Below are 10,124 nucleotides of genomic sequence, written 5' to 3'. Positions count from 1 at the left end.
ATCCCGAATCATTTTAGTGAAGGATTTTATGTGGAGTTATTACATAATGTCTGATTCTAAGTAATTTATATAGTTAGTAATGATAGTAACAATTTCCCTCATAATAATAATAAGAAGAATAATAATAGATTGTTGATTGTTGTTGGTTATTACTATTAAATATCATTATTACTTTGTCATTATTATCATTCATGTATTTATGCTTATTTTCTTGTCCTTTTTTTGATGTTATGACTTATATCTCTTGCACTTCTCAGTGTTTTCTTAGTTTGGTTTCCATTTGAAAATAACACACCCAATTACAGAAATATGACGACACTGGAAATGAAACAGAAACACAATTGATTAAAAAATAATAAGTCGGAAAAAAAGAAAAAAAGCATAAATAAGCCGAGAAAATTACTTTCATAAGCACTTTGTAAATCTTTGAAATGATGGTAGTAGAAAAGTAGACTCCCTTGGTCTTCTCTCTCGCTCTCTCTCTCTCTCACACACACACACACACACACACACACACACACACACGCACACACACACACACACACACACACACACATCCTTTCTCCCTGCATTTATTCTACAGAATACTTAAAGACACACAGAGCCACACACAGAGCCACACACACACACACACACACACACACACTCTCTGCAGCCCACAGATCTGGTTAAGTGCATTTTAACTGGTGAATCATGGCAGCATTAATATTTCACCCTGGCCACCATGAATATTTCAGTCATAAGTTGTAATATGTTTGGCGTGGCACATTCACATAAAACATTAATGACCCCAGGCTCTTCTGCTCGGCTCCAAAAAACCAGCTGTAGCCTCTTCAGCCTGATTTGATTGACAGCTAAAGGACACCAGGACGCAAGCTCTCAGAAAACAGAAGTGCATTTCTCTCCTCCGCCATTCATTATTCGCTCTATCTCACTCTCTCTCTCTCTCAAACCCTCTGTACGATTTTTAGTGCTTTCCTAAACATCACATACATTTCACATGGGGTCAAAAGTTTTCACGCGTAATCGTGTGATCGAACACTGCTATGTGCATTACATGTGAAAAAAATGAACATGTTAAAATAAACGAATCCATGGGCGGAGCTTCAGGCACTGGCCACTCCTCTAGCCACCCCAGTAATACATTATTATTATTAAAGCAGCAAAGGTGCTGGAAATCTGTCTTATTTAGTCTCTGTTAGTTTGGATAATAACAGAATGACCACTACGACATCTCTGGAAACATCTTAATGGCGGGGATTATAAACGAGTGCAATGTCGTGCAGGAAAAAGCAAGTTTAGCTAGCTCAAACAGAAGCAAATTAATACCTGGCCACAAAAACAAACAATTATTTGGCTAACATTGGATTTCTTCAGTGCGTTATTAGCTACCATTAAACTAGTGATATTGAATTTGCAATGCTAGCATACTTTATAAGATGTAGCCTGATGTTATGTTAGTTATGAATTTTATGTAGCTTGGTAGACGCCAAACAAATACTGCTTCTCTGGGTGCGCTTTATGTCCAATCAGGGTCCTAATCAGACTGTGATCAGATAGGCGTGACAACATTATGTCACAGACCACGGATACAGATTAGCATTTTGCCCCACCATAGGTTGCCATTCCAACAAAGTCTGCATGAGTCATGTGGGAAAAATGACAAAAATAAAAACACTTGCACTTCCCCTTGGATATAAATAACTTAGTCAGCTGTAAATATATACTAGTTGCTGAGTTTTGTTGAGACATCTGGGGTTGGCCATGTGTGTACTGTATGAGGTATACACACACCCACACACACACATTCATACACCATCACACAGATGCTCATACATATACATACACACACACACACACACACACACACAAGCACATGGATGGATGGTCCAAAAACAAAGACTGGTGCACACACACACACACACACATGCATCCTCATTCAACTCTTCTCTATTAGCTGTCAATCACATGGCCACCTGCGGCACTGAAAACGGAAAATGACTATCATCAAATAATAACAGCAGGGAGAAAGTCCAATATTGATATTAAGGCACTCTTTCACTGCCCTCCCACAGTTTCATTTATATTCATTGACATGGAGTTATGCAGTAATTGTGGAACAGACACACAGACACATCGCCGTCCGGGAGAAAATGGTGCTCCATTAGTACAAGACAGCACACACCATCAACACCTCAGGTGTTGGGATGCAAATGAAAGAACTGAAGAAACAACAAAAAATTGTAGTGCAATATTGTAAAAAAAAAAAAATAAAAATAAAAATAAATAAATTCCACTAGGGCTCTGGACCTGTTACCTGAGAAGGCGAGACAGGGTGGAGACTGATGGGTGGAGAAATTGACCATGACACTTCTGATGATGTTTGGAAACGTAGCTGCCAATCAAGCAGTGAAAAGCATTTAAGCAAATCAGGCCATCGGGCATAATCAAAATGGCCACTTTTAAAAAACAAAACAAAACAAAAAACAATATGAATATCGTCTTAAACATAACAAAGAAGCATGAAACAAGTAACAAAGGAAGTGCATTAGAGGGAAAAGATATGACTTGGAAAGTGTAGTTTAGCCAAACCCTAATGTGTGAAAAAAAAAAAAAAAAAAACGAGTTCTGTGAAAAGACAGTTGCTTTCAGACTGGATAAACCGAAGATCAGTTTTATTTTAAGAAATATAGTTTTAGCTGAACTAACAGGAGAACACTAACAATAGTTAGCTAGCTAGAAAAATGTGCTAGCTAGCATACCAGGAATAACGAAACTCTATAAATGTTTAAAAGGTTTAAAATGTTTGTATTACAAGGTTTGAGAGTGTAATAATCAAACCTCCAGCAAAGTTCGAATATACTGTATATACTGTATACAATGATTGGTACACATATAAAAATGAACATTGTTGTGTGTTGTGTCCCAGCAGTGTCTAGAGATTACTACGAATGCTGCGAAGAACAAAGAGCATCCATTGAGCGGCAGTTCTGCGGACGTAAACGCCTTGTTTATGAGAGAAGTCAGAGGAGAATGGACAGACTACTTTGAGTTAACAGGAAGGGTACTGTAACTTGAATAAGCACTCTTTACAACCGTGGTACGCAGAAAAGCATCTCAGAATCAAACCTTGAAGCTGATGGGCTACAACAGCAAAAGATCATACTACTGTAGGTTCCACTCCTGTCAACCAAGAACAGGAATCTGAGGGTACAGAAGGGACAGATGAAGATCGGAAAAATGAGGATCAGGTGAGGTTTCTTCAATCTTCATCTGTCCAGTGAGCACTTTCTGTTTCAGCGAGCACTTTCAACAGTTTCTGAAATACTACAACCAGCTTATCTGGCACCAACAACCATGCCATAGTCACTGAGATCACATTTTTCCCCAATCTGATGTTCGAACATTAACTCTTTTCAGCTTTCCTAGCTCAGAGCTTTATGGCCTCCTTCTGGCCTAATTTGCTAGGTTTAATGTGAGCCTATGTGGTCACTGCCAATGTGTAAACTAGCTAGTCATATAGCTACGTGTAACGTCTATTTACCGTTACGTTAACAAATATGTTAACATGTTTATGTTAACAAACAACGGTCATTCAAAATGCGGACGTCTACAAAGCTTTGTAATGTCTGCATTTTGAATGACCGTTTTTTTGTTAACATAAACATGAGTAACTGTCATGGATAATGTGAACATAAGCTAAATATCTACCAAGGAGAACTGGATGAAACCATGGATTTGAAGGCAGGAAGTGGACTTCTTTTGTGGTTGGTCAAATACAAATGTTACCCCAAAAAAAAAGCTATGACAGCCCAAAAAATTTAAGAATAAAGTAGATTTTCCTTAAAGCCCCCTAATACATCAGGGTGATGAAAGTTCAAGACCATTTGAGTATTATAGCCTGTTCTGGATAAGTGTTGGAACTAAACGCTGGAGTTACAATTACATGTGGAGTTACAAGAACACGTTGGCACCCACAGACAGTGTAATTCAGTGTGAAATTAGACGCAGTCCATGGTGGGAATTTCAAAGCAAAACCAAGTCACTTTGGTAATTGTGCAATTGAGATTTTGTCTGAGATTTCAAACTTCAAATGAACTTTTGTACTTTTCTCTATAACCTGGTCTTGTTCACAAAATGGCCATCTGGTGTCATCTTCAGAAGGAGACGGGCGTTGGGATGAGAAGGCTAGAATTATGACAGGGTGAATCTCTCGGTTCGATCCAACACATTTTAAAAGGATGTCTCGCAGCTGGTGACAAATGAGGACGGGCTCCTGAAGCAGGGCTTAAACAGCGTAGCAGCAAAGGTTAGCGAGGGAACATCTATCAAACGTGCACTCAACGTTAGCCTGGTGTGCGCAGACTGACAGTGATGGAGAAGACGAGTGCGATTTCAGTCACGGGTCAGCGACACGCTCATCTTATTCAGAAATGACGAAAGATAGCGAGGAGACGCAGAGGAAAGAGAGAGAGAGAGAGAGATAGATAGAGAGAGAAGGCAACAAAGATAGAGCGATAGAAAGAGAAAACATAAAGATGTCCAAGACAAGGTGGTGGAAAATATGAATGGTAGGAAAACACAACGTGACATTATAAATGGTCAAAATATTGCAGAAATTAATAACTGCCAAAAGGGCACTAATGCTAGTTCACATGTTGGTCACTATGAAAATGAAGAGGTTGATACTCCTGGGGGGAAAAAAAAAAAAACCCAAAAAGGTTAAGAAGAAGTCAAGGGAGGAGCTGAAGGAAAGAAAGATAGCATCTCTCGCTCTGAAGGGCCCCGAAAACCATAGATGATTGAGAGGAAGATAAAATCAGACCTTAGAAAGCAAGGGAGCGAGAAACAGAGTTCGTATTTAGCATTCACCTCTCCTCCTCTGACTATAGTTTATCGTCAGCATCAAAATCAAAATGGCCTCCGGTTAAGTGAACCAAGTCCAAATCAAGGTGAACAGGAAGTGGCTCTGGGTCGTGATCTGTTTACTGAGGATATACGTATATACATAGAAAAGTACAAGTATACTGTGTATGTAAAAAACAAACAAACAAACAAAAAAAAACTATGTCTCATGTCATTGGCTGTGTCACAAATTCAAGAAATAATGTCTATTTGGTGTTAAGATAATATGGATATATGAACAGAACTGCTAAACCACTCCATATTTTATATTTATCAAATTGCATATAACTATTTATTGACAAACAATTGACATACAATATACGCATAATAAAATACAGTTAAAATTTAAGTTGAAAAAGGAACTAAACACAATCAAATCAAAATTCTAGCAACAAATGCTAGATAATATTTTGCAAAAGCAATGCAGTGAAACATATTTTGCTTCAAAAACGCAAACAAACTAGCAATCAATCAAAGGTAGATCTATTTAGCTAGAACTAACGTAGCGTTGCATAATCTTTCTAGCTACCATCAGTTCAATACACAGCGTACGTTTTCCTTTTGAGCTATTGCCACAACAATGTGCTTCATTTTTAGCAGGAAAACGAACACACAAATGTAGAGCCGTGTCAAAGAAACACTGGGAATGGGGACAGGCGAAGTTAGAAAAGCTATAATTACAACACATTTCAATAAAAACATGGCAAACAAGCAGCGTCTCTTTATTGTAGTTATCTCTGAGCATCATAACCTTACTATATACTATCCGCTAAATATAACACTAACTAAGCCAAAATATGCAATCTCTCTGTCTTAATTGCCTGACAGTTCACTGTTTTCACTACATTTCATCCATTTTCTCACTTTCAGGAGTTTTCCATAACTATTCTATAATTCAGGTTGTTCAGGATGTGTGGGAAGCCTGCTAGTCTTGTTTTTCGACACTCTTGTCGTTTCCTCTTTATTTATCTTCTACCCACTTCAAGGTGATGTGACAGAACTCAAGCCAAGTGCCAGCATGCCAAAGTGTGTGTGCATGTGTGTATGTGTGTATGTGTGTGCATGTGTGTGTGTGTGGTACATGTTGAAAGCCGTAGCTGTAGGCTTCAGTCTGAAGTCATTCTCTTCACTCAGATTAAATCAAGTACTTCACTGAGAAGTCCTCTCTTTAATTCTCTCTCTTTCTCTCTCCTGCTTTGTTTCTGTAGCTTAATTCTTCATTGTGGAAGAGAAGAGAAGAGAAGAGATGTAGAGGAGAAGAGAAGAGATGTACAGGAGAGAGCATTACATTACAGAAGAGCAGCATGATGTAGTTTAATGCCAAGAAAGACAACATTTGGTCAACCATGACCAATAGTCCTCCTCCAGCTCCTGTGTGTGTGTGTGTGTGTGTGTGTGTGTGTGTGTGTGTGTGTGTGTGTGTGTGGCGCCTCAGTCTTTCTCAGTGTTAAATCTTGCTAAGACAAGATTTAGAAAGCTGGTAATCAAGAATTTAATCTATACTGGCTCTGAGGATATAAAACACTCCCCCCTTAACCCCCCACCCCCCCACCCCCCCTTCTCAACACACACACACACACACACACACACACACACACACACACACAAATATGACAGTATTGTGACTCAGCAGTTCAGTTTTCAGAAGAGGTGGTGATGTGACATGAGTGCATTTACTTAGAATGTGTGTGTGCCTGTTATATATCTTATCTTGGTAGGGAAAAAATGTCCCTACAAGGATATGAATATCTAACAATTTTGAGATCTTTTATTTTAAAAAATCTAATTAGGCAAAAAGCTTTCTTTTAGTTACTGAGGTAAAATGAGATGCATTAATAATTATGCCAGTGAAGGGCCTTACAAGGATAGTAACACAAAACCATTTTTCTCACGGAGTCTATGTGTACCAGCATTAGTGTGTTTATGAGGACTGAGTGTACTCGCAAGTTTGTTAGGTTTCGAACTTTCCCCGTATATGATCTGATCATAGACCGTATACATCTTACATATGCTCCGTGGCTCTGATATGCTGTTGTAACCTTTATAAAGTTTCCACTTAATATTTGGGACCTCATGTGACCCAACACCACTTCTAGGTCCTCAAAACAACTGTCTGTGCCACGGTCCAGATTAACTCTTAAGCTGCATTTACACTGTGCTCCTTGATGCACAATTCATATTTGATATTTTGGCATAGATCTGATTTTTTTCTCCCACCTTTTTACACATACATAAGGCCTGACCCATAACCGATTCCTCTTTACGTGGTTAACTCATTTTCATCCAAAATGGCAGACAGAAACTTATGATACTGCGGTCGTGAGAACATCAGCAAAAGTAGCTATATACATATAAAATAGAGAACTGATTTGGCAGTTTCAGTTTCAGAATGGAAGTCATACACTGTCAAGATTCCAAATGCTAGTTAGTTAATGTAAAGCTAAACACGTAAGTTAGCTTAGACTAGACCAAAGATAAAACTCGCCCTCATCCATCTGCATTCTGTTCTTGGATGCCGTTGTCTCATCATCTAGGAGCTGTAGAATACTTCAGATAGACGGCAACTGGGTTTATCCTCAGGATTACCTTGTTTATAGAAAGGACAAGTGATTGTATTGTTTCCACTGCAATTATTGTAGACTTCATTCTCTTCGTATTTTTGCCTTAAAGCCTTTCATTTGATGTTGGCATTGGAGCCAGGGCCGACTGTATTCTTGCTTTGCCATGGGACGTAACCGAATACATTACAATGAACAGATAATGTATTCTAAACAGATACAAATACAGATCAAGTACTTAAACTAGGCTACTAATTTGTTTATATTTTGGTAAATACAACCAAATAAATTTGTTAAAAAATGAATTGCACCTTGACTCGCAAGCGGAGTGTAGACCCTGGAGAGCAATGGCAATTGAGGTGCATGTCTCAGTGCTAAAAAACTAAATAATGGCAAAATGCCATTTAAAAAAAAAAAAAAAAAAAAAAAAGTGCCCAGTTTGCCAAAAGTGTACGTTTAAATCACCTTCCCTAGTACAGAAAGCATTTAGTGTAATTCTTGCTTTATCATTTAAAACTGATATGGATCGTTTAGCTGGGTCTCTGTATTACAATGTGGTGCAACAGTGACATCTTTTGGTATCAAAAGCAAAGTTCTTTGAAGCTGATATACGAGATTGTGTTGATTTAGAATTTGAAAAAAAAAATTCTTAAAACGTTTTCACTTTGTCATTATGGGTTACTGTGTGTAAAATAATGACCAAAAAATACATTTAAATTAGATCTTTAACACAATCAAGTATGCGAAAAGTGAAGCAGTCTGAATAATTCCAAACCCACTGTAAACCTGTGTGATTTACAGCCAAAACTAATTTTATTTTATTATCTGACTAATTGCATTGCAAATACAAACTCTAACTGCAAACAACAACTTCGGGGTAGTAACAGTAACTTGTGTCGGGCTGCAACACACCACTCTTTCATGTTTTATTTTCCTGTAATAGCATGCCCCCAAGTGTTTTATTCGTTACATGTTCTATTGTGATTCTTCCATCTGCAGTTTGGTTATCTACTTCTATCTTTCCTTCTCTCTTTTCTGTTTCATTCATCCACGCAGACTGCAATCTACAGCTGCCAGTGAATAATTAAGTGAAGCGGAGAAGAATGTTGGGGGGATGTGGTGTTGGCTTACCTGCCATTGCTCAGCAAGAACAAATACACACACAAACACACACACACACTTGCACACACATCTTACCACTACACTGCATCTAGTGTGACAGGACACTGACGACATTAGACCATCAGATCACCTGATACCCGATGGTCCAGCAAATTGCCACCTGCAGAGCCATGATCTTTTAAGCTTTTACTTGACTGCAATTACTTAAGAGTGTTCAGGTGTAATAATACATGCCAGGCAAGTTTAAGAAGGTTCATTTACAAAGTGGGAATGCCCTGGAGTCAATCCCAGTTGTACCATGATGTGTCTTTCACACAATTTTGTCAAATCATATTTCTTAAAGAAAATGTTTCAAAATATTTGTCACTACTCCTGTGTGTCATTTGAGAAGATTTGCTCTTTTGACTAACATGTTTATTCAAAGTGACTTGAGACAGGATATAACTGGTTGGTTCTTGCCCATGAAAAAAAAAAACAGTTTCTTGGCCATAAACTCATGGCCTTTTGATCAGTAGTCCAAAGCCGTAAACCACTGAGCCACCACCAGGTTAGTTACCACCACTGTGAAATTGTTTGGGAGAAAGACCATGCCCGAAGCTCCATCTAGTTAACTTCCTAAATAATTCCATCTGTCTCCTTCTCCACTAATAAGGAAATTTCCGCACCACCACCTCCCCATCTCCTCCCTACTAACTTCTACCCAAGAGTTTTCAGCAGGCAGCCCAGCTATTCTCCAGAATTTTTCATATTTCTGGACGTTCCACAGTGACTCTCCATGTCAGTGAGTTGCAGGTGTGGTCTGCACTCACAGAATGAGTGCTCCACTGCTAATCTACTTGTCTAAACTTAAAATAGGAAGAGACAAACCAAGAAACCCTGATGTATGCTCAGGGTCTATTTTGGTAGTACACTTAACCCCTCAGCTACCAACACAGCAAACACTGAGTGTTTATTGACAGAACCAGGCAGATACAATCTAGAGACATAGCAAAGAACAGACAGAGGGTCAGATACATAATATACTGGTTACTAAGGGCAGTCCAAAGTGCCCTTACCAACAACCAATATTCCTTCTATCTCAGTGGGGGGTGGGGGGGGTGGGGGTATCTGTAACAAGACTATACATCGATGAGGCCATGGTCTTGGTGGAACTGGATGTGAACAAGGTGCCACTATGGCACATTTACTACATGAATGAACATATTGTGTAACATCTGAACCCAAAAGTGAGCCACCAGTATCTTTAGGAGAATGTTGCAAGGGTACATGTACCTGAATGCCCAGTAGCAACAGCTGTGTGAGCCCATATGCTGTAAGAATCAGATATGGCTCAGGGTACATATAGTATATGATGTCTACTGGACAGTTTGGAGAGGAAGCACCTTCTGTCTGCGCTCTACAGATTTCCTCTTCCACATAATGGAATCAAGGACGTGGTAATGGTGGTGCCTGTTTCTTTGGGGAGATAAACTTACCCCAGGTGATGTGGTGGCTGGCAGCCCAGGAATTAGTGGATGCTTAGTGTACGTGTCCAGAGAA

This window comes from Pangasianodon hypophthalmus, chromosome 28 (assembly GCF_027358585.1).
Source record: "Pangasianodon hypophthalmus isolate fPanHyp1 chromosome 28, fPanHyp1.pri, whole genome shotgun sequence".
NCBI classification, from domain to species: Eukaryota; Metazoa; Chordata; class Actinopteri; order Siluriformes; family Pangasiidae; genus Pangasianodon; species Pangasianodon hypophthalmus.
Note: the sequence above shows the minus strand (reverse complement) of the source record.